The 25,647-nt window shown below is 40.5% G+C and overlaps 1 long non-coding RNA gene across 1 annotated transcript; it reads right to left on the reverse strand.

Annotated features, from left to right (window-relative positions):
* Positions 1-1,825: 1,825 nt before the first annotated feature.
* Positions 1,826-14,824, reverse strand: LOC142178479 (uncharacterized). The gene is made up of 2 exons (XR_012706634.1): positions 14,406-14,824; positions 1,826-2,012 (listed from the first exon to the last, which is right to left on the reverse strand). It is a non-coding gene; the product is annotated as an uncharacterized LOC142178479 (long non-coding RNA).
* Between the last annotated feature and the right edge of the window lie 10,823 nt (positions 14,825-25,647).

Here is a 25,647-nt window from a genome sequence, read left to right on the forward strand (position 1 = left end):
GAAATACAAGAGTGTATACAAAGGATACACCTTGTATCGACTATGTACATGGGTCGTTCGCGCAACGAATACGCATACAACCAAGGCGAATTATAGAAATACAGAAAAATAAAATGCTCTTGTTGAGAGTCCAACTCAAGACCTCCGGTAACTAAGTAGGCGCTCTAACCAATTGAGCTACGAGAGCTTGTTGTTCTCTTGTTTCAGTTCAAAACAATTAATCTCTTGTTTCATGAATTTGCTATAAAATTCAATAGCTACGAATGATAAATTTGCTGAAAGTATAGCTACAAATGGTGAATATAGTGTATATGTTTGATGTCTCGCGTAAATTTTCCTAAATTGACTTGGGTCAAGATGGACTAAATAATGGTGTCGTAACCCAACCAGCCCAAATTGACATAAGTTTTTGTATAATTCTAAACTTTTAAACAAGCATATATAGAATGTCTTCACATATATAACAATGATTTTTATATTTATTTTTCGTAAATATCATTCTTTATGATGATGAATTTTTTTTCTTGTTGCTTCTTGACTTATGTTTTGGAATAATTATCAATTCATGCGTGATGATTTCTTTCTTCAATTTGGATTTAGAACTTTATTCGGTAGTTCTTTATCTTATAATACTAGCAAAGATCAGAATAATCAAAAAATTACAAAAATTAGAACTTCCCGCGCACCACCTACCACCCAACCCCTACCCTACTCCCGAACCCCGACCCTCATCCTAAATAGAAAAATATTATTTAGAGTACTTTCTTTTCATATTGTAGATGTTTTCTTTTTCATTTTAACAAAAAAAATACTTTCTTTTCATGATATAGAGAAAGTATTTTCTTTTTCATAAAATGAGTATTTTCTTTTCATGTTGTAGAAAAAGTATTTTTTTTTATTTCAAAAAAAAGAATACTTTTGTTTTATCTCAACAAGAAAAAGAGTATTTTCTTTGCCAGCTATGAAGCTCAAATTTCAACGTTGTTCTTGTGTGAAAAAGTAAAGCAACAAATTAGTTCTTTTGGGTTTGTGTGAATTTTTAAAAAAGAAATTGAATTCTTGAAGAAAATAGAGTCCTGAAAACATTGGATATTTGAGGGGGAGAGGGGAGGGAGGGGGAGCACAGGAAACATGGGGATTTGGGTGGAGGGGGATTCAGGAGAGTAGCCTAGAAAATATTTTCCTAAAACAGTTTTCTACTCACCAACCAAACATGGGAAAATAAGTGATAAAATCACTCACTTTCCTTCATACCAAACACACCATTAGAAGCTTTAAAAAGTCAATTGCTATTTAGGGATCAGTTTGGGCTGAAATCATTGGGTGATTTGGGCTACTGAAAATAAATGAGTTTAGTTGAGTTGTGCCCAAACTTAGCCCATCATTAAAGTAGCTCATGCCCAACCCATTAAAAGTTGGGTGGGTTGGGCGGGTCAAATGGGTTTGGACCATTTTTGCCACCTCTATGCATATGCACAATAGACTAAATGTAATCAGCATGAAAATTAACATACTCCCAACTGGTCAATTGCAAGTCATACCCTTGACACCGAGAACTTTCCGAGCCTCAAACTCGACAGAATCAAAGTTAAAATTTTAAATATAGCTCTCACTTGAGGAACACATTCTGCCGACTAACTAAGAAAAGATAGGAACATATTCTCAGAATGAGATCCTGAAATATAAATGTTAGCCTAAAACTTTCACCTTGTTTTCGAAGAACTGTTGAGTAAATCACCACACTTGATTGATTATCTAGACATTAAAATTCAAAAATATGGGGGCTGAAACAGCAACCCTCTTACTCTCAGTTTAGCCTTTCAAATTTCTTTAGATGACCAGATAATTTATTATTGGAGTTACCAGCAAAACTTCAGCGTACAAATTGTATTAGCTCCCAAAAGTCGGGAAGATTCTACTTAAGTGACAAATACTTAATAAACTGCATTGCTGACAGCTGCTGTTTGAACTCCTGAACATCACCCCCTAGAATAGTTTTCGGCAGATACAGCCTGCATTAATAACCATGCAAAATTATATCGTTGATATCAGTCAGAAAGGGAAAAGAAGCGTGATAGACTATAACCAAGGATCAAAAAAGCTGCAGTTATTGATACATGAAACAAATAAGAAAGGTCAATACTATATTGAGATAATTGCTTTCAATCAAATTATTCAAACCTCATAAGGTAATAAGCTCCAGATAGTATATTCTTCTAATGGTCCCTCGTTGCCAACTGTTAGTAGAATCATTTTGCTTTCTTAAAAAGGTAGGTGATCGCATTCACGTGCTAATACATCTCCTTCAAGATGGATGCCAAAACCAAAGGTAAAGTGCACCAGTAATTCTATACGAAAGCTACCAAAAATTCACAAAAAGCATCTATCTGACTATTTCTCGCCTTGAAGTTATCCAACAAAATGGAGACTCATAAAGTATCGACCCTACGCATTTAAACTTTAATATGTTGACTTCAAAGAAACAGTCTCATTCTAGGATATGTTATAGCTGGTCTTTTTTATTTATTTTTTGATTGCTAAGATGGTATTTAATAACTCAAAGTAGTGCACCAGCATATCACCAATCTCTCAAACCAAAAAAAATAAAAAAAAGGATCAGACTAGACCAGTCATTCAATGGGGTACCATGTCCACTATTAATTATTAGGAAGTGACTTTTTTCCTCACATGTGCAGAAAAACTACTACTGAATAGATATGTTGACAAGGCAGCATTTTTCATCAAGTCATGCACATCATTAGCAAGATGTAAGTGCATAAAGGCATCTAAAAATACCTTCTTGTGAACCCTCTTCCTCCCCCAGAAATTACTTAAAATAATTGCAAGTTTCTGAAGGTGATTGTTAATTAAGAGCAAGTCCGTGCTCTTTGATTTCCCTATTTTAATTTATGTTCTTACTAAAGAGAACCTAATACTTTATCAGCAACAAAATATAATTAGACAACACGTAATAGACAAGTCCAGGGTCACAAGTTTGTGAGACAATATGATGAATTTAGAAGCGAAAACTACGAGGTCCAAGAATGAAGAAGGGGTAGAATTACTGAATGAATACGAGCTGTGGCTAATACCCCATGCTTTGATTCGAAAGCCCTAGCCAGTGATGAATCCCCAGGTATTCAGTGTCTGGTTCGATAGGACCAGGAAGAGAGGACTCTTTTTTTCCTCCTCCCTTCAGTCCAGTTTGAACCCGTCCCAACAACGAACACCTTCCTACTGCAAGGTGAGGCTCTGCCCTTCCCCTAGAATCCACTCCGGGTCGGAGGAGCAACTAGTCAAACTTCTTGAGCAGCCGAGATATTGAACAACGAACATTTGAAACAATTCCTTGCCTCACCCTGAGATGAGAGGGAAGGTCGATTTGACTCGAATCCTGGACCTGATCTGCTGAATTCCATCCGCAAAAATGCTTCAGTAAAAAAGAGGAGGCGAGGCGCCCAGATGGAAAAATTACGATAGAAATAAAGCTTGGAAATGAAGGATGCGCTCGCGGAAACAATGAGATTGAATATGGTTCGCGAAGCATCTGGCTTACCGGTAATCTCCCATTCCCGCCGTCGAGAGACCTGGTTCACGAGGTTCCTGCTATGGTGAAGTGAAAGATCTTTCACTATAGTGGGAAGAAGACAGGTGGGAACGAGCGGAGCGAGAGCAAAGCAAGTTCCAGTGGTGGGTTGTCTTCCTGGTCCCATTGAAATCTTTTTCATGGTATGGAACTCACTTCATACCTGCAACAGAGTCAAAGCTGCGGTAATACTGACTCTCCTGGTCAATAGGGCTATTCAAACCAATCCCCCCTAGCAAAAGAACCAACAACATATCCCGTAAATCCCACAAGTGGGGTATGGGAACAAGCAAAAGAACCAACAATAAGATAGTGTTGGGTTACAACATAAAAATGAAAAGAGTTGATATTACTTATCTAGGCCTGCAAGACATTAAGAAAATCTAGCACTGTATCCACTTCATATGCATTTTCCTATTTACACCACAAAGCTAAAAGATAAAATCACTTATACTTCAGGCAATGGGTAGCTTTAGCTTTGCCTTAAAAGCATCTAGATTCCTTCCCTTCCACGATTACCAAAGTCACACCAGCTAGGATTATGTGTCAGGTCTCTTAGCTCCTTTACTTATCCCTTTTGATGCCCAACTCCACGGCAGACCTTGGCATTCCCATTTAATACCCAAACTGCATAGAAACAAGCTCCACAAATGCATAGCAATATGGCAGTGTATAAATAGATGGTTTGTGTCTTCAACATCATCTTCACATGTATATTACTGCAGACTAGGTGCCTCTTTCTTGCATATTTTGATGTGTAAGGGAGGCCCACTAGCTGCCACCCATCGTTTTCAAAATCTTCTTCTGTTGTGATGTAGAATATAGTGACTGTAGAATGTCATTCATGACTTAACTGTAAACAAACCATTCTGTTCTCCATACCGGATTATGGAATCATTCCCTCAGTTAGGACAAGTCAGGTAGTTCCGGTGGCAAGGCCGCTCCACTTTCAATCACGAGATTAGGAGTTTGAGTCACCAAGGGACCAAAGAGGATAAGAGTCCTTGTTCACTCCTGAGTAGGGGATAGGATCAACCATATAAAAAATATTCCTTAGTTAGCCCTGTGCAATAAACAGTTTCTTCAGCAATTGAATCATTCTCTCCACTTCCCAGCCATTACAAGCAACGACTCTATTAGAGAAAGCAGGAGTCCAATCCTAGTCCAGACTTGCATTGAGCTATAGTGGTCTTAGTATTTCTGGCAAAACATAGTAGATGTGGGAACTAATCTTTCAGGTTAAATTGTTGCAACCAAGCATCATGCCAAAAACTTGAAGTATTCTGTCAACTCTCATTTTAAACTGAATTGTAGCGTCCACACTGCAATTTCATAAGAAGTTGAAACTTCCTTAACAGTTAACACAACAAGGCAGCTGTTGCATATGTAGCTGTCAACACTTTTTTCCGTAAAACCTCACCATCTTGACTCTCCATAGACATTAAAATAGCAAAAATGGTAACGCGTCCTCAAATTTCTAACACCCAGCCTTTTTCCTTATCACAGTACCTCATCTTACCAATTACCAAATGAAATAAACTTTTTCTTTATTAACTTCCCATAAGAAATTTAATCTGATCCTGCCCAGAATTTTCATTTTCATTACACAATGACTGAAACAAATTTTGGTTGGTTCGTCCAATCAGTTCTGGCAAGTATGATGGTTACAAGCACTAAAAACAGTCTCTCTACTCCTTCGGGGTAGGGGTAAGGTCTGCGTACACACTACCTTCCCCAGACCCCATTAGTGGGATTTTACTGGGTTGTTGTTGTTGTTGTTGTAATCAAGGATGCTATTTATCAGGATTGTCCTCGTTTCAAATAGGAATATTATCTTTTCTAATTTGACTTCTTTTCAATTTTATCAATGATCCCATGCCAAATATTAACTAATTTATCATTTATGCGCAATTAATTGCATGTCTAAGTATGTGGTAGGCAAAGAGTGCGTAATTGCAACCAAAAATCTCTGGTCGTCTCTTCTATATCCTACACTTCATTTATTGGAATACAAGCAACTTTTGGCTAATTTTATATGTAATCCTAACCTAAAATGTTTCGAAGACCAAAAGTAGTAATCCTCAAATGTTTCAATTGTGTGCCCTCTGCATCACAAAGAATAAGGATGTTATCCACATATATGAGTGATGGTAGGCTATAATTGCGTGTTTTAGTTACTTATCGCACTCTAATTTACTGCACTTTAATTGAGTTGAGCTTTCAATCGCTAGTGTTTTGCACTAATTGTGTGTTTTATGCCTTGTAGGAGTGATTCCAAGTTATGTAGATATTGTGGAACTAATTCGAGTTATTTGGAGCTTTGAAGTCTGAGTAAAAGCCCAAAGGAATAAGTTGGGATCGTGTTCGGGGGTCGAGGATCACTACTGGATGTCACAATTAAAGGAAGAATCAACTACTGAAAAAATACACTAGTGCGACGCACTGTGCGACGCAGCAGTGCAAATATATGTCAGAAATTGGCAAAGTTCAAAGGCCACACAGGTGCGCGAGCGCAAGTTAGGCAGTGTTCTGGCCAAAGTGCGCGGCCATATGCGCGAGCACACTCCCAAGTGCGCGGCCGCGCACGTCCTATTCCGGAATGAGTCCTATTTCGCGTAGGAGAAAGTGTGTTTGTTTGGGCCCGACCCTACTTGGTATATATACATGAAAAAACGGTATTTTTGGGACTTTTGACACATCTAAGACCTAAGGAGGCTAAGGAGAAGTGGGAGAAGAAAAAGCACAAGGATTTCATCATTCAATCCTCACTCAAGACAAGAGTTTGGATCATTTATGCTTTCCTTTAACTTAAACTTATTTGTGATGAATTACTCCATATCTATGGAGTAGTTCTCTTTAGGGATTGATGGATTTGGTGAATTGATATTTGTTTGTGGATTATAACTCTAGTCTTTATGTAGTGAATCGTTTTAGATGATTTAATTGTTGCATCTATATTCACATGTTCATGTAATCGAGAGAGGCATAACTTGTGATATCGTTGCATTATCTTGTTGGTTGAGTTCATTAATTCTTTTTAGTAATCGAAAGAGGCTAGCTGAATTATTGTTTAACCTTAGTTAGGAGGATAATCGAGAAAGGTTCTCTTAAAAACCAATTCACTACAAATTCTTGCATATCTTCACTGAGCTTAAATTGGTTCATATTGTGAGGTTGAGACTAAATCGAGAGAGGAGTTTCTACTAAATGTCAGTGTTGTCAAAAGCGAAAAGCTCTAAAAAGTGCTCCAAGTCAATTGGGGCTTTAAGTGCAACTAAAGTGCGGGCTTAAGTAAAAAAAGGCGCAACTAAGAAAAAAAGTAAAAATACATATGTAATATAAGAAAAAAGAAACAAATTCATTCCTAATGTTTTCCTTAACAATTAATACACTTATTTGCCGATAATATTTGTTGTTTAGTACCGCTAGTCCAAGATAGAACTCATGGGCAATGAGGCGTACGCCTAAGTTCCTTGCCTACACAAAAACGCAGCTTAAGAGAGGCGAAGTGCCCTCCCTGAGCTTTTTGGGGCTTCAGGGCTTAAGCGCGCGCCTTAAATGAACCTTTGACAACACTGCTAAATGTTTGAACTAATAATTGAGTGAATTCGAGAAACTCACTTGAACATTAGAAGTGAATTAATTAGAGTTAAATCCCAGACATTTATCTTGCACCTATCTAATCAATCCCTATTTTCTCCCATTGATATCTTCTTTGCTTACTTTTGTTCGTTTGTCATTCGTTAATAACAGTAGATTCTTAGTTAATTGTAGTTTTTAATCACATAAATCTCAATTGTTGATCATCTTGGATAGCAATCAAGCTATAAACTACGAAAATACTGTTTTAACTCCAATCCCTGTGGATACGATATTATATTATACTATATTCGACTAGCGAGCATATTTAAGTGTGTGTTTTGCGCTCGTCAAATTTTGCCGCCGTTGCCGGGGACTGGCAATCAATAGTGTTTGAAATAGTCTGTACTGCTAATTCATAAATTTTTCTTCTTATTTTATTTAATTTTTCCCTTTTTACGTTGGTGCTTGTTAACTGTTCGCAGGCTACAGGTTAGACTGGTGCATGACTCGATCCTCTGGGAAGGAAGTGCTACCATACAAACCAGAAATCGAGAAACAACTGCGACAGTTGAGGAAGGAAAGAAATCTCCCCGAGAATACTGAGAAGGTTGGGCAATCCTCAACCAAAGAAATTATGGCGGGAGATGATGATAATGTTGATTTGGCTGCAAGAGAGCCAACCCAGCAAAGAGAAAAAGCTGCAAAGGATGCTGAGGAAACAGCTCTTCGAAATGCACAACTTGTCTACGAGGAGTAAAGGGCTCGAAGAATTGCTCAGAATCAACCTTTGGGTGCAGACCAATTCGGAAATATAGCTCCCGGTGCTGGGAGACCACTTGGCGATTATGCTAGACCGGTCTACAACTAAATATTATCAAGTGTGAGACCACCTCTGGTTGCGGCTAACAATTTTGAGTTGAAGCAGGGGTTGCTCCAAACTCTTCAAAACAGTTGTATTTTCATAGGAAAGATGAACGAGGATCCAAACAACCATCTAATGGACTCCGAGGAGATTATGAACACCTTTCAATACAACGGTGTCATAAGATGTAGTCTACTCAAGGGCATTCCCTTCACACTCAAAGATGATGCAAAGCACTGGCTTCGAAGCTTGCCTAATGGATCGATTAGAACATGGGATGAGATGACCAGAAAATTTCTTGATAAATATTTTTCATCAGCTAAGATGGGCAAGTTTAGAAGAGAAATCCATAACTTTTGCCAGAACGAGACTGAAACTGTGTTTAAAGCTTGGGAGAGGTTTAAGGAAATAGAGCGAAAGTATCAACATAGTGGAATTGAACTCTGGATGCAACTCCAGGATTTTTGGGATGGATGGACACCAACCTCACGCAGAACATTAAGCAACGCAGCTGGAGGCCCGTTGATGAAGAAGACTCCAGAGGAGATAGCCACAATTCTAGATGAGTTATCTGAAGACGCAAATCAGTGGCCCTCTGAGATTGCTGAAAGAAGAAGATCAACTGGTGTTCACCAAGTTGATGCTAACACATCGGTGCAGGTACAGCTTGATGCCATGTCCAAGGAAATAAGGAAGCTGACCTTAGCTTCAATACATAGTGAGCCCCACGCAGCTTGTGATATATGGGGAAGAGGACACCCTACACGTGAGTGTCAAGCCTCGATTGAGGAGGTTAATGTTGTTGGGAATTATAACTTCAATGCAATGGGTCAGAAGCACCCCGGTTTTTCTTGGAGTTCTCCTGGGGGAACTGCAAATGCATGGCAACAAAACAACTCCAGATTCCAGGGACAAGGAGCCCCAAGCTTCCAAAATCAGCCTAGGCCGCAGTTCCAGCCTCAACATTCCACTCAGCCTGGGCTAGAAGATCTAATGAAGTCCTTCATTGTCAAGACAGATGAGAGATTAGATGCTCATGGGGCAACTATCAAAGAACTTGACAATGGTTTGCGAAACTTGGAGAAGCAAGTGGGACAAATTGCAACTGTATTGTCTGAGAGAATCCCAGGTACTCAAGACAGAGGGTATATTTGGAAGTTTAGCAAATTACATTTGGGACACTAGTTAGAAGGAGCATGTGCACTGTGTAAAGACGCCTATATATACTAAAGGAAATATTATATTAGGGTTATGCAAGAACTTTGTCTTTTTTTTTCATAGATTTTTACTTAGATCAAATGAGGAAATCCCCCTCCTTATTTTCCTTTTATTTCTGAGTTTTATTGCAAGAAAGGATATGAACTCCTCTATCAGTGTCTGTAATTATATTTTCTAATTCAATAAAATCCCCCTCTATTAAATTCTCTGTACTCGAAAATAACCTTTTTCCTCAAGGTTTGCGTAGAGCGTCGGTTTGCGTAGAGCGTCATCAATTTAGGAATTAGAACATACTCTGCCACCCCAGGAGCAAGTTCTGTGGCAATAGCATCATTCCAGTTCATTCTTTTCACTGCTCCACTGTTTGCTTCCATGTAAAGGACATCACCAACAATTGTTGTTGACTCCATTATCAAATCCATCTTGGCAGCATGCCTGAAGGCCCTGCTAAGAGCAATTTGATAATATCTGATAAGCAATAAGGACTCCAATGACAATAACAATGTTGTCAATAAATGGACTTTTTGCTCCCCAAAACCAGGAGCTTCGAGTGCATTAATGTGCCATGCTCCTCTCAGTTTGTTCACATCCAGATTGGCTAGAGCTTTGTTAAAGGGCAGCCCGTTGCAATAAGCTCCCGCTATGCGTGGGGTCCTTTGTTAAATGACAGACTCCTCTGTTAAACTAGTCAAATTCATGAATTGCAAGGAAAGGACTAAGGTCTTAAAGCTGTCCTACTCTTGTATGCCTGTGGTTACAATCCAAATGAAATCGTGGGCAGAAGCTTCAGTTCCCAAAGCAATGTCTCGGTTCACTTGATCTACTATCCCGTCAAACAAGTTTGTATAAATGAACTCCACCAATGCATCGTGTGTAATAGTTGCCTGCTCCATATGTAAACTAATGGCAACGTTATCCATGCCAGCTTGAATTTGACGTGTTGATAAAGCTAGTATGAGCTCACTTACACTACAACCAATCAACTAGCAGCACTTAAAACAGCTTCAGTTTGCAGAAGTGCAACATGGCTTGCATTGTCAATGACTTGTGATAAAAAGAGTTCAACTGCTAAAATTTCTGCTCTATTTCAACCTTTAGCCAGTTGCGATAAATTGCAGCCCAAGAATTGAACTCACTCCAGTTCAGGAACTCCTTTAAATACTCCGAGAACTCATGATTTTTAATGGAAACCAGATCATCTGAAAATTATTTCAATGCGCAGCGAGTAAACTAAGCAAAGTATGAACTCCAAGGGCATTGCGGCCACACAATATTTGGCTACATTGGCTCCATTTCTGTTCAAGACAAGTTCAGATCCTACTGGTAATGATAATGCAATTGCACCATCAAATTCTGTAGCACCCACAATTCCTATCCCAAAATTCTTGTCATTTGCATGTTCTCCGTGTAGCGCAATCATTGTACGTATCACAGTCACACCACCGTCCTAGGCCAAAGTTCGTGGAATAGCTCCAAACGCTAGTGCAACAGCCCATAATATGAAAAGCAGCTCTTAGACGCTTGTAATACGTCGCTACCTTAGGCACGTCTAAAGCAGTAGCAGAATTGGGAAAGATAATTTTCAATTGGTCTTGTGTGGTTTTCTCATTATCTAAAGCGCAGTTGGTTCCTCGTGCAAACATTCCTTCGTGACAAGGACAGAGGTAGAAGATCCAAGTGTAGCAGCAGGGAGTGGCGCATCTGTCGCACGAATGGATTGAATTCAATCAGCTCAGCACTTCCAGATTGTAGCATAACATAGATGGCCTGATCCGTTGCACCTAACAGTGTGCTGATATGTCTTTCACATTCACAAGTAAAGTGTGCAAGTTCATTTTGCCAAGTATCGAACAAAATGTATAAGTGGACATTGAAATCATGTTGGGACCACAATATATATTCAAAAAGACTTCAAAATTTGGTGCACAATGAGCGCTTAAGGTCTCTGTTTTAAAAGGCGTTTCTGGGGCGAGCCCCGGGGCTCGGCGTACCAAAAACGCCCCGGGGCGATGGTGTGGGGCGAAAGTCTCAAGAGGCGTACGCCCCGCAATTTGGGGCGTACGCCCGGACGTTCGGGGCGCGTTTTTTTAGTAAGGAGTAAACCCCAGAGACCTTTTCAAATTAAAACAAAATTTGTTGAATTAGTCTTTCATATAATACCCAAATTCTCAAAAGTCAGTTTGGTAATTACTCAAAAGGTTTAAAAAGGAACTCAAAAGTATTAAATTTAAAAGTAAAGACCTTTTTATTGATTTAAGCCCTAATTTATGGTTTTCCCAATTTTTTATCTTGTCCGCTAGTCTGCTAATATCTCCCAAAAGCAACGAATATTTAATTTTTTTTACAAATACAAAGAGAACTACATTCTTCTTCATAGCAGAAAATTCAAAGTTCAAATTGCAGGCTAATCATCTTTTTTGTTCCTCCATATAGAAAACATTATTCTTTGACTCAAATTACTTGTGCTTGTAAGTAACGTATAATAGATTGTTTTGATTAGTTTTTTGTGGGGATGGAGCACACATATATATATAGTTTTCTTCAATATTTATGCAATTTTACCTGTTTATAAATATTTACTGTCATTATATAATTTTATAAAATATTAAAAACTAAATACCTATGGGGCTTACGCCCCGCTGAGGCATATGTAAAACGCCTCGCCTTATGCCCACGCCTTTTAAAACACTGCTTAAGGTCATGATGTCTTCATTGTGATGTACAGTTCTAATTGAACTTTACATAAAGAATTGCAATTCTGAAAAAGGAATATATTTAATATGCTCCCAATTGACCTTAAATACCCTTCTGGTGCCTTCGAGCTAACGCATGCTAACATTCAAGATTGCTGCAGCATGTGCCACAACTCAGAAACGGTGGTCAGCAGCCTCATAATTGGGGCGAGGCAAGTTGATGCAACTATGAGGTGCAAGTAGTAGTGTTCTCACAGTAAAGAGGAGTGCAAGCTTCACTCCGGAGCAGCAACACCTATTCGACATTTCATCAAACTTGCATGGAGTTTCATGGCTCATCAAAAGTTTTTGCATCACACTCTTAAGAAACTCCAACTCCTCATGTGGTCATCCATCAACCCGCAAAGTCGTCCAAGGAGAAACCTGCATGAGCTAAAAAAACATGGGCCTCTTCAATGTTCAAACCACTCTCATAAAGTATCAAAGTCATTGTAGGGTAATGACCATATTCCCCAATTGCAATGACAAGTCTCATGTTGTTGAGGACTTTTAGTAAATATCTTTTCTGCAAGAGCCACCACGTCGTTTGCACCAGACTCTGTTGTTGTTATCTCACCATTCGTAATAAATGGGAGATCCCATCAAAGACCAACATCAGAAACCCTTGTTGCATGATTTCTTAAACCTTCAACATCTTCGTATTCCATTTTTAGGATAGAAAATTCATACCAAGTGGGTGGACCAGATTTCTGAAGCCAAGACTCGAACATTATGCGGTGCTCTGCCACAATCTCATCAACAACCTCTAGGGCCTAGGTAATCAAAATGAACCAGAAACGAATCAGTAGTTGCATTTTGACGTAGCAACCTAGGTGTTAGCTTTGGAAACTTTCATCTAACACTAGGTGCTGCTCTGATAATGGAACCGTACATCTCATCGGTGAACATCTTGGAGTTGTTGCTCAAAATCTTGCAGTAGCTCCTTCAATTTTCCAGCTTCGAAATCAGATACAACCTCAGTGGGAGTGACAAGCACATCTGATTGCTCATCACAAGGCTGAAGCGAGGGTGAGTGGAGAAATTCGCTCAGATCAGCACAGGTGCATTCCAATTCCAGTGAAGAGTACCTCAACCTGACGATCTTCCCGAGCATACAAGCACGATTCGCATGCAGCGCCATCATTAGATCTAACATGGTGGTGATTCAGTGTCAAACATGGTAAAAGACTAGAAGGGTAGAGAGGCATGGAATAGGAGCAACGAGAACAGCAACGTAATGAAGGGGGATTGTATTGAAATGGAGAAATGTAATTACAACTGATAGAGGTGTTCATCTCCTTTCTTGCAACAAAACTCAGAAATAAAGGGGAAACAAAGAAGGGAGGGAGGTTCCAGATTTACTCTAAGTAAGAAACTAAGGAAAGAAAGACAATTCTTGCATAACCCTACAAGCATTTTTCCTCTTATATATATAGGCATCTTCACATAGTACACGTGCTCCTTCTTACCACGGTCCCCAAATGTAATTTGCTAAGTTTCCAAGTATGCTCACCGCCTTGGTCTTTTGGTAAATATCATTCATAATGCTATAGCAGAACTGAAACCTTTCTCAAAACCAATCTACTGAAGTGATTTATAGCATTTAACAAGTCTATATTAATTATTTTTCAACACCTTTAATAAAAATCCATAGTAAATCCATCTAGCCATGGGCTTTGTCACCATTATGGCTCCTGTTGACCTCCTCCTTTTTCTTCAGGATTAGGACAGCATCCATGAATAGGTGAGGAGTACATGTTGCTTTTTTCTGTGGATCGAGTCTTGAAACATGCAACAGAGCAGAACAATCATTCTTTGATGTGGCATCGTTCCACGTGACAGTGTGTGGAGTCTAGACTCCCCTTATGAACCAAGTGATTGGAAAAATAAGATGATTAAGAAAAAACACATGTGCCGTTCAGTCCTCTTACAAAAGAGCAGGGGAAAGACCTCTAGCAACCCAGAGTTGGGTAGGGAGAGGGGCCTTTAGTATTCTAACAACTAAAAATGCTAAACACTGGAACACTCATCATTTACTGAGACCAACTAAATAGCATCCATGTCAAGAATTCTGTTGTCTCTGTCGCTAATCCAATCCCATGGACTGCCAAGGTATCTCATCCTTTTCGCTCCCCATGCTTTTGCACTTCAGCATGGGAAAGGACCAAGAGAGCTGCCCTCATGGGAAGCAGCAAAACCGCAAAAAGACAATGAGAATTTTGTTTAAGTAGAAGAAACCAAACAAAGTTGTTTGTAAAACTGTTATCACTCGAAAAAGCATAATAATGCATGTATAAGCCTCTGGTTGGCTTTTGGCATTCAACTTAACAATTTGGCTTGGGTAATTTTCAAAATCAAAAATCATAACATTGTGTGAACTATTAAATATGTGCAGTACAATTCCAAAACAGGGAAAAGAATATACCAGAGCAGCAGTATTGTTCACATGCCAGCTTCGTTGGGCGTCTTGGCGACAATAGAGAGAGCGTGCAACCCAGATAGGAGCTCATCGGACAAGAGTTCGTACACCATACGGTGTCGTTTAACGAGATTCTGTCCATCAAATTTGCTGGAGACAATCTTGACATTGAAATGGGTCTCATTTGTGCCGCTTTCCTTTACCGCGGCATGACCCGTATGCTGGTAAGAGACGTCTTCCACTTCAATTAAGGTGGCTTGAAGTGCCGATTGTAGCCTCGTCTTCATCCTACTCGCCCTCGATAGCAGCCCTCGTGAAGCCATCGCCAATACTTTTCGGATTCCACAATTAAGTGATAAAATATTAGAAAAGAAAAGCAAATATGTAAAATAAAGGAAAGAAAATGTCAAATTTGTCTCTCTACTATTGAAAAGGTTTAAATTTGTCATCCAAATATACTACCTCTCCATTAATGTCATCCGACGTGGAAATTATTTATAACTCAATTATCTCTTCTTCTTTTTTTTGAGTCAAATTTATTCCCTTACTATCCGAATCGAAGCAATTTTATCCTCAAAAATTTATCTTTTCGTTTCTTATCCTTTTCCCTTCTTTTTTTTTTTTAGAATTACCCATGGCTAGTAACTAGATGTATTTACAATAGTTGCCTTTCTATTGCCCTAATTTTTTATTTTAAATAATATTAATTATTTGGGTGTTGATTTTTATTTTGTTCTGTTGTCTTGTCAGAGTGTTTGTGTTATATTGTTTTCATTATAGTACATGCAATTTCTCTTTTGATCTTAACAAAAAAACGATATGGTTTTTTCTTATTTTTTCATTTTTATTCATGTTAAACAATTATTTATTTATAATATAATTATTTTTATTAGCATAACTATTATGTATGTTTTCATTTATTATTTTCTTCACTCTATTCTTTACTCTCTTTTGTTAATTCATTACCATTCACCAAGATCAATGTGGCATTCAGGTTCGATATTTTATTTTTCAAATTTTAGTTTTTTAAATTTTTTCAATTTCACTTACAATATCAAAATTCTTCTTTGTAACTTGATTATTTTGAAATTTGATCTGACACGAAGATTCAAATTGCATAGAGTATCTTTGAATTTGAAGTAATAAACTTGAATACTTAGTATTTTCTTTTGAAACAAAACTTTAAAAAAAAATATTTTTTTATTTTTTGCAAAAATCTACTTTTTAATTATTTTAAAATCAATAATTATAAATACAATAAACAACATCAAGATATGATTTTCCACAAATCAAAACAAACAGCAAATACCCATGCACTTCATTTCAAAAAAATACATTCTTCAACCCCAAAATCCCCGATTTATGAAAAGAAAAAAACGAAAATTTAGGGTTCACTCAAAATTGATGATTTTTAAAGAAATACACAGCAATGAGGGGGGTTTGTATAACGAGAGAAAGTTTATCGTCACCTATTTTGGATCTGTCACCGTCGAAAAAGAACCTGGTGGAGTGGGTCTATATCGACTAGAGAGAGATGAAACAAGATGAATTAAATTTTTACATACTTTAATAGCTAATTTCCAAGTTTTTAAAATGTTAATTAAACCATTGATCACCCCTTAAGCTATTAAACCATGTATTAACAATTTTTGGCTAAAACATAAGTGAGAAAGAAAAATGGGGGTTGTTTTCTTGAATCAAGTTGAGGGTCTTTCCAACCATTCTTCTCAAGATTCTACCTTTGGACATTTTTTTACTTGTTTACCTATCCTGAGTAGCATACATATCAAACTTGAGCAATGAGGTAGATAGAAGATGAATAGCTCATCTAATAGCTTTACACGACCGAAGGGCGAGGAAAAAGGCCAAACATGAAAAGGGCATGTGGTCGTAGTACAATCCAATCATCTGCATAAACAAATATCAAAAGTCTAGGCTCATTGGGTCATTGTTATCAATCTATCGAAGCACTCACTCACTTAAAAATCTTAAATTTTAATGTGTTTTCATAAATTTAAAAAGTTTGGTTACATTTTATTTTACCCATGTATTAGGATTGAGTCATATATTATGTGATAAAAAGCTTGTTCGCACTGAATAGAGAAACACAAGATGCTATAATTTTTTAATTGCTAAATTAACATATTAAATTCAAGTTGATTACCCTGTTTACCCTCAAAATCGGATAACAATTGAATTTATACGCGGTTTCAAGGATACGCGATACAACTTGATACAAATTAAGAAAACAGATTGATATTGAAATTGACGATAAAAGAATAAATACAAACCACACGAATTGAACAGCCTTGGCCTTCGAGTTCGATCACCCTCGAACCCAGAAATGCTTCAACTGATGTATGAACAGAACAACAAGATGATAAGAATTAGAAATGACAGTATATTGCTTTATGATGCGTATTGCAATGTGTATTACAAATGATCAAACCCCCCTTATATAGTAGGGGAGTCCTACTCTTGATACAATTCTATACAAGGTAAAAAAATCTCATGATTTGCTAATTAATCGGCCTCTCCTTGATATGTGCCAGGATTTTCGCTGTGATCTCCAACCGATCGCGGATATTTCGGCCTTCTGTTATTTGGCTCGGCAAATTTTCCTCGATTTTGTTAGGTTTCGACCTTGTTCGGTCCCAAGGTCATGAGCTCAACGATGTAACTTCTCACCTCGGTTTGATATAACTCGAGATCGAGCTCTAACCTGTCATATTTCAGTCTCGATTGGTCACACAAGAGACGAACCCGGTTTCGACCGTATACAGATAGTCCCCTTATTTTTCGGAGAGAAGATGACGAGAAACGATATGAACTTCCGAATCCCGCTTCGATAGATCATGACGTAAGCGACAAACGGTTACTAAAACGTCTCGTCGGTCCAGTTACCAAGGCATTAAATGACTGTCAGTCGTTGGTCTGCCATTACGGGTTCTGAACCATCATTAACAGACTATAAATATCCCAACTTTCATTCATTCAACCTTTATGTTCAAAGCTCCTCCTATTCTTGTTCTTCAAAAATCTCTTCACAGCCCAACTTTTGTACCCAGATTTCTTGAACCTTTTGCAAACCACTAAATGTACCTTCTTAATTTCTTCTTCTTCATCTCTGCTCTAAAATGGCTAAAACTTCTAAGACCTCCCCACAAAAGGAGGTCACCTCTTCGTCACTACCCGCAGGCGATGGGGTTGTGGCGGAACCGTACCCTAAAGAGTTCGTTCCTGCAGGGTGCCCGACCGTTGCTGATTTCAAAGTAGAAAGAACTTCCTCGGTACCGGGTCGATGCAAGCCGGTCTCGAGATATATATGTACGATCACCGATGATCTCCTCTCCAAGGTCAAAGAGGATTACAACTGGGCCGATAAGCATGTGGTGGTGCCTTCGCCTGAGGAATCAATTACTACCCACGTGGAGGGTATTTTTAAGTGTTTACACTTACCCCTTCACGTTGGGTCCCTTAGACCCGGTCATTATCGCCTTCTACAAGAGGTACGAGGTGACCCTTGGTCAAATTCACCCCTTCTTCTGGAGGATAGTGATTCTTCTCTGTTTCTTCGTAAACAAAATCGATGGGTGTCCCTTCACCCTTGATCATCTTATGCACCTGTACAGTCCCCGACTCTATCGAGGGGGTTAATCAAACTTGCTCGCCGGGCTAGTAGGGCCCCGTTCTCGAGTATAGATGAGGCTCGGAAGTGAGTCTGGATGGGTCGATTCGTTCGAATAAGGACTTCAGACTTGATCCCTGCCGAGGACATGCCATTTCCCGAGAAATGGAATATGAAGCGTAAGTGCAACTTCGCCTTAAATATTTTATTGATTGCTTCTCCCCTTCCCTCCCTTCTTATCGGTGTTTTTGTGGTGCAGCTGTGGCTCAGATGCCGGATGTCGTTCCTCAACTAAAGGAGTAGGTCGAGGACCTTGTGTCACAAAGACCATATTCCGAGCGTGCATGGATGGACCTGTCGAAGGGTAGGTGGGAGGCCCGTAATCATGGTAAGTTTTCTTTTCTGATTCAATAATGTTTGACTTTCTCCTTGCGTTGTCGAAGTCTTATCGGTCATGTTTTCTTTTGTAATTCTCCCCAAAGATGTTGCCATAAGGCCTCCATCCGGTGATGAGGATGTGCCTCTCGAGTCCCCTACTCCATGGCGGGGTGATGAGAAGAAAAGAAAAAGGGCCCCGAGATCCCGGAACTCGGAGAAGCAGAAACCGAAGAAGAGGCAGGCGCACAAACCTAAGGAAAGTACCGGCGTCCTCTCATCGAACTCAATCCGCTGACTGAGGGATGAGTCTGAAGAAGAAGGAGAAGACAATTCCGAGCTATTGGCTCGGGTACGAACTGCTTTGCCTCGAGCCAGGGAAGTTGCTGAGAAGGAATTGGCCGAGATCTCCGATCTGGAATGAGGTGCGGCTACTTTGGCCCAAGCCAGGGAAGTCGAGAGGGAGACCGACACTCTTCGAGCAGAAGAAGGTGCCTCGAAAGATATGCATGGGGCGATTGACCTTACCGGGTCTCCTCAATTCTCTGATGCCATGATCCATGAGGCCGGTATGCTAGAAGGTCGTTCTTACGAGGGGCCTCAGGGGGCGACAGATATCCACAACTTCTTGGATGGGTTAGAGTCCACTGCCTCAGAGGACATCACTGGGCTTGGTGACTTGCTGGTGCCAAAGAAGGTACCATCATCGGGGGTCAGTGGGTCTTATTCGAGCCCAAAGTTGGTGGATCGGTTCCCGGCCCAGAGCATTAATCCTGACCGAAGGCGGTCAATAGTTTTCTTTGTCCCCGAGGATGCCCGAGTTTTCTCTGCTCCCGTGGGGATTGCTAGCTACCTTCAGTGCTTGGTGACCGAAGAGGACCAGGCTGTGGTGGACGCGGTGGAAGCACCCTGCCTATTCAATGAAGCTCAACAGGCTTTGAATCGGGTAACTTCGAGTGTCCCTTTATTATGTATTTTAAATTTGAAATTGCTAATGCCTTTCTTTACACTTGCAGGCCTTGGTACTGCACCATGAGTCTTTCCTCCGATACCGTGAGAAGTTAACCCAACACGAGGCCGAGGTTCGGGAGCTTACTGAGAAGAGGGACACTTATAAGCTTCTGAGTGAGAGACTTCAAGCCAAGTTAGAAGCCGCTAGGAAGGAGCATACCGAGTGGGCCGAGCAGGTAAATCGAGTACTTGAAGATAGTGATGACGAACTGGATTCAGTGGCTAACGATCCGATCCTGCAGGTTTGACAAAGTCTTGAACAAATCGGGCAACTCCAGGCGTAGGTAGACACGATACAAGCTTAGGCCGTGGAGTTCAAGAAAAATATGGATCTCATAACCTCAGAAAAGGAAGCTGTCCAAGCGCAACTAGCGTCGGCCGAGGCCCAACTTCGGGCTGCAAAAGAGCAAATCTTGGTGCAAGACAAGAAGATCGAGGAGCTCCAATCTGAGCTAAACTCGGGTGTTTCTGGTCAAGAGAGTCTGGCCAAGGAATTCGAGGCGGCCAAATCAGAGGTGGCTGTTGCCGAGACCAAGGCTGATGCTAAAGTAGCCCAATTCAAGGTTAATGTCGAAGCAATTCAGACAAAAGCCAAAAGCATGGTAGAGAATGTAAGGTGGCAAGCTCGAAGGGAAGCCCTCGAGGGAGTCCATGCTCAGAACTTTGATATACAGACGGAAATCGAGAACGCCAAAGTAGAAGAAGCCAGGGCCCGGAAGCTGGCTTTTCCCGAGGAAGATTTCGAGAGCTTAACCGAATCTAAAGGCGGGGAAGATCCCAAGGATGAAGACGCTTCCCTGATGAGTACCGGACCACTTAGGCCTTTAGATGTTTTTATTTTTTGCTTTTTGCATCTTTTTGAGGTCGTTTTGGCCATTGTAAATCTCTGTATCAGTCCATTCTGGCCTTTGTAAAAAGATTATATATATATAAGGCTTTCTTTCCCTTTCGACTTTCAAATTTTCCCTTTGCTATATTACTTGTATTCACGAAGGCCTGAATGCCTTAGCATAAAATAACTTAGGTTATGTTCAAAAGTTCAAACAAACCTTGCCTTTACATTGCTCTGTTTTAAGGCGTTTTTGGGGGTTCAGTGTTACCGGGAACCTTTTTCCAAAGTTTGCCTAATAGGTCTTATGCCCCTGAGGCCCAGTGACTTAGGCCATTCGAGTTTGTTTTCGGACGGCAGTCCCCGAGTGAGGGAGTGATCATTTGTACTCCGTTCATAAGCGGCCCTTGAGCTCGTTACCTTTAGGAGATCGAAAGTACGAAATTCTTTAAGGGATGTAAAGAGGAAATTTTTAAAACATAAGATGATTGCAAGGAAAGTACTTCTCTTTATTCTTGTGCAAAACAGTTATACATGCGTAAATGTTTTGTGCCAAGGCTCTAGCATTCTATGTAGGCACGGTTCGTTTGACCATTTGGACCTTACAATAAATCCTACATATCGAGACCCTTCCTTTACGAAGTAATTTCCTTGCTAAAGTTGATATCCGAAGGTAATGCATATCTAAGGGTAATACCCCATCAATATTTGAGGTTAATTATAGAGGAACCTCGGATACTGTTAATGCGATCTTCGACCTCGATTCATAATCGGTCTTTGATTCTAAGTTAGCACAATCCATTGTTGCCTCGTTAAAAACCTTCCCAAAAAAACCATTTGGGACAAAATCGTTCTAAGGAAAAAAGAGTGCAACGCGTGCTTTCAGACCTAAAACTTTGTGCCGCTTCTTGTCGATCACCTGCAAGTGCTAGTCCAAAATAAAAGGAAATGAATGGGTTCGTACCTTAGCACTAATACCATTTTAGGTGAGTTACATTCCAATTGCAATTGCTCGGTAGTTATTCTCCGTTCATCATTCCGAGCTTATATGATCCTTTTCTGGTGACCTCGAGAATCTGGTACGGTCCTTCCCAGTTCGGACCTAACTTCCCATCGTTCGGATTCCGGGTGTTTAGCGTGACCTTCCTTAGTACTAGGTCATCGACATTGAAGTATATCGAAGGTTGGCTCTTCGATTGTAATACCTCTCGATCCGTTATTTTTGGGTAGCCAATCGAACAAGGGCGGCTTCACACCTTTCATCCAATAGCTCCAAGCTCGTACTCATAGCCTTGTCATTTGACTCCTTTGTTACATATTGGAATCTGATACTTGGCTCCCCGACTTCGACCGGTATTAGGGCTTCAGCACCATAAACCAATGAGAATGGAGTAGCCCCGGTACTAGACTTTGCAATCGTGCGATATGCCCAAAGGACTTCAGGTAAGATCTCCTTCCATTTTCCTTTGGCCTCGGTTAACCTTTTCTTAAGGTTTTGGATTATGGTTTTGTTGGTAGATCCGACTTGCCCGTTCTCGCTAGGGTGATAAGGTGTCAATAAGATTCTTCTGATCTTATGATCTTCGAGAAACTTGGTCACTTTGTTGCCGATAAACTGTTTCTCGTTATCACACATAATTTCGGATGGCATCCCGAACCGACATATGATGTGGTCCCAAATGAAGTCGATGACTTCCTTCTCCCTAACTTTCTCGTATGCTTGCGCTTCAACCCACTTAGAAAAATAGTCAGTCATAAATAAGATAAATTGAGCCTTACCTGGCGCCCATGGAAGAGGGCCGACGATGTCCATTACCCACTTCATGAATGTTCATGGTGACAAGACCGAGTGCAGTAGTTCCCTAGGTTGGTGAATCATCGGAGCATATCTTTGGCATTTGTCATATTTTCGAAAGAACTCCTTCGTATCTATTTCTATGTCGATCCAATAATAGCCGGCTCTGATCACCTTTTGAACCAATGATTCGGCGCCTGAATGATTTCCGCAAGTGCTCTCGTGAACTTCCCTCAGAACGTATTCGATATCTCCTGGTCCCAGACATATTGCTAGTGGGACATCGAACATTCTTTTGAACAAGGTTCCATCCTCGGACAAGCTGAATCAGGTTGCCTTTGTGCGTAGGGCCCTCGATTCTTTTGGATCTGAGGGAAGTTTCCCGGTCTTCAAATACTCTACGAATTTATTTCTCCAATCCCAGGTTAAGCTTGTGGAGTTTATCTCGGCATGGCCTTCTTATACTACTGACCTCATGAGTTGTACCACTACCCCTGAGTTGAGTTCGTCATCCTCGACCAACGATCCTAAGTTTGCAAGGGCATTGGCCTTACTATTTTGATCTCGAGGTACGTACTGCAAAGTCCATTCTTTAAACCGATGTAATGTTACCTGTAACTTATCTAGGTACCTTTGCATTCTTTCTTCTCTGACTTTAAACGTTTCATTAACTTGATTCACCACAAGGAGGGAGTCACACTTAGCTTCGATCACCTCCGCCCCCAAGATTTTGGCCAGTTTGAGACCTGCAATCATGGCCTTATATTCGGCCTTATTGTTAGTCAATTTCACAGTTCTAATGGATTGTCTAACTATGTTGCATGTGGGTGGCTTCAGTACGATGCCAAGTCTGGACCCCTCTGCGTTTGATGCACCATCCGTAAAGAGGGTCCAGATTCCCGAAGACGTCCCCGAGTTCACCAACAATACTCTTTCGACCTCGGGTATTAGGGCTGGCGTGAATTCAGCCACGAAATCTGCCAAAATTTGAGATTTAATGGCTGTCCGGAGTCGATATTCAATATCGTACCCGCTGATTTCTACGACCCATTTGGCCAATCGTCCCGAGAGTTCGGGTTTATGCATTATATTTCGCAGTGGGTAAGTTGTCATAACACATATAGGGTGACACTGAAAGTTACGGTTTCAGTTTCCTAGAGGCGCTTAATAAAGTGAGCGCAATTTTTCTAGGTTGGGATATCTAGTTTTGGCCTCACCCAAGGTCCAGATAACATAATAAATCGGAAATTACGTACCTTGATCTTCCCGAACTAGGACTCCACTTACCGCTATCTCTGATACTGCCAAATACAAGTATAGTTGTTCGTCTGCCCTCGGTGTGTGAAGCAGTGGCGGGCTCGATAAATATCGCTTAAGTTCTTCCAATGCCCGTTGGTATCCCGGGGTCCATGTGAAGTTGTTTTTCTTCTTAAGTAACAAGAAAAATCGATGACTCTTATCCAAGGACCTCGAGATGAATCGCCCCAGGGCGGTTATGCACCTAGTTAGCCTTTGCACGGCCATCACATTGTCCACTACCGTGATATCCTCGATAGATTTGATCTTGTCGGGGTTGATCTCGATTCCTCAGTTGGATACCATGAATCCGAGAAATTTACCTAATCCGACTCCGAACATGCATTTTTCCGGATTCAGCTTCATGTTGTACTTCTTCAATATACTGAAGGTTTCCTGCAAATGCTTTAAATGGTCCTATGCTCGCAGGGACTTAACTAACATATCATCAATGTAAACTTCCATAGATTTCCTTATTTGTTCTTCGAACATCCGGTTTACTAGGCGTTGGTAAGTGGCACTAGCATTTTTTAATCCAAATGGCATTATGTTATTGCAGTATGTGCCATACTTAGTGATGAAGGAGGTCTTTTCCTGATCATCCGGGTTCATTCGTATTTTGTTGTACCCGGAGTAGGCATCGAAAAAACTAAGGATCTCGTGGCCGGCCGTAGCATCGATCATGTGATCGATGTTAGGCAAAGGGAAAGAGTCCTTGGGGTATGCCTTATTTAAGTCCTTGTAATCCACAGACGTTCTTAGTTGTTTCCCTTTTTTTAGATTACTACTACGTTTGCTAGCCATTCTAGGTATTTGACTTCTCGGATGGACCCTATTTTAAGGAGTTTAGTTACCTCGTCCTTGATGAAGGCATGCTTGATCTCGGACTGGGGTCTCCTCTTCTGCTTCACCGGGTGGAATTTCGGGTCCAGGATCAGTTTATGAGTGGTGATCTCCGACGGGATCCCTGTCATGTCAAGATGGGACCAAGCAAAACAATCCATGTTAGCTTTAAGAAATTGAATGAGTTTTTTCCTGATCTCGAGAGTTAACCCCGTGCCCAAGTATACCTTTCGATCGGGCAGATGTTCGATCAGTATGACCTGCTCCAGCTCTTCGACCGTTGATTTGGTAGCGTCAGAATCATCGGTGACTATGAAGGATCGAGGAACCCCATAATCATCATCTTCGTTAGTCCCCTACTTGTCCAGTTGGGTCGAGGCCGGCATCGGTGATTGCTATTTGGCTTCCTATTTTGCTTTCGAATCTGATTCCTCTGTCGATGAGAGTGTTGATATTGGAATTACTTCATCGACGGTAAACATTTCCTTCACGGCGGGATGCTCCCCATAGATCATTTTAATCCCCTCTGGTGTTGAGAATTTTAACACCTGGTGAAGGGTCGAGGGCACAACCCTCATGTTGTGAATCCACGGCCTCCCGAACAGGGCGTTATATCTCATGTTTCCTTCGATCACATAAAACTTGGTCTCCTGGATGATTCCGGCCGCGTTCACCGGTAACATTATTTTTCCCTTAGTAGTTTCACAAGCCATGTTGAATCCATTTAATACTCGGGCTGCGGGCACGATTTGGTCCTGTAGGCCGAGTTGTTCTACGACCCTTGATCGAATGATGTTGGCCGAACTACCTGGATCAATTAACACACGTTTAACTCGAGCTTTATTCATGAGTACAGATATTACCAGTGCATCATTATGGGGCTGTTTGATTCCTTCCGCATCCTTGTTGTTGAAAGATAGAGTTCCTTCTGGTATGTAATCTTGAGTCCGTTTCTCCCTCGTGATTGATACTTTGGTGTGCTTTAATATCGGACCTTGGGGAACATCGACCCCTCCGATGATAATATGAATGACATGTTGAGGTTCTTCTTGCTCGTTTTGTTTATTAGAATCCCTGTTTCTGAAATGATTCTTGGCTCGGTCACTTAGAAACTCCCGAAGGTAACCGTTGTTGAATAACCAGGCTACTTCTTCTCTCAATTCTCGACAATCTTCTGTTCTGTGGCCATGGGTGCCATGATATTTGCACATTTGGTTGGGATCTCTTTAGGTTGGATCAGTTTGTAAAGGTCGAGGCCATTTGGTATCTTTGATGCGTCCTATAGCCGACACGATGGCGGCTGCATCAACATTAAAGTTGTATTCTGATAATCATGGTGCTTCTTTAGATCTGATAGGCATGTCAAAGCCGCTCTTACTCATAAGCCCTTAAGAGCTCTGGCCTTGATCACTTCTCCTTTCACTTCGTACAGGATTTTGCCTAGATTTGCTGCTCCTACGATCTCTATTGT

The sequence above is a fragment of the Nicotiana tabacum genome, chromosome 24, assembly GCF_000715075.1.
Source record: "Nicotiana tabacum cultivar K326 chromosome 24, ASM71507v2, whole genome shotgun sequence".
Lineage (NCBI taxonomy): Eukaryota > Viridiplantae > Streptophyta > Magnoliopsida > Solanales > Solanaceae > Nicotiana > Nicotiana tabacum.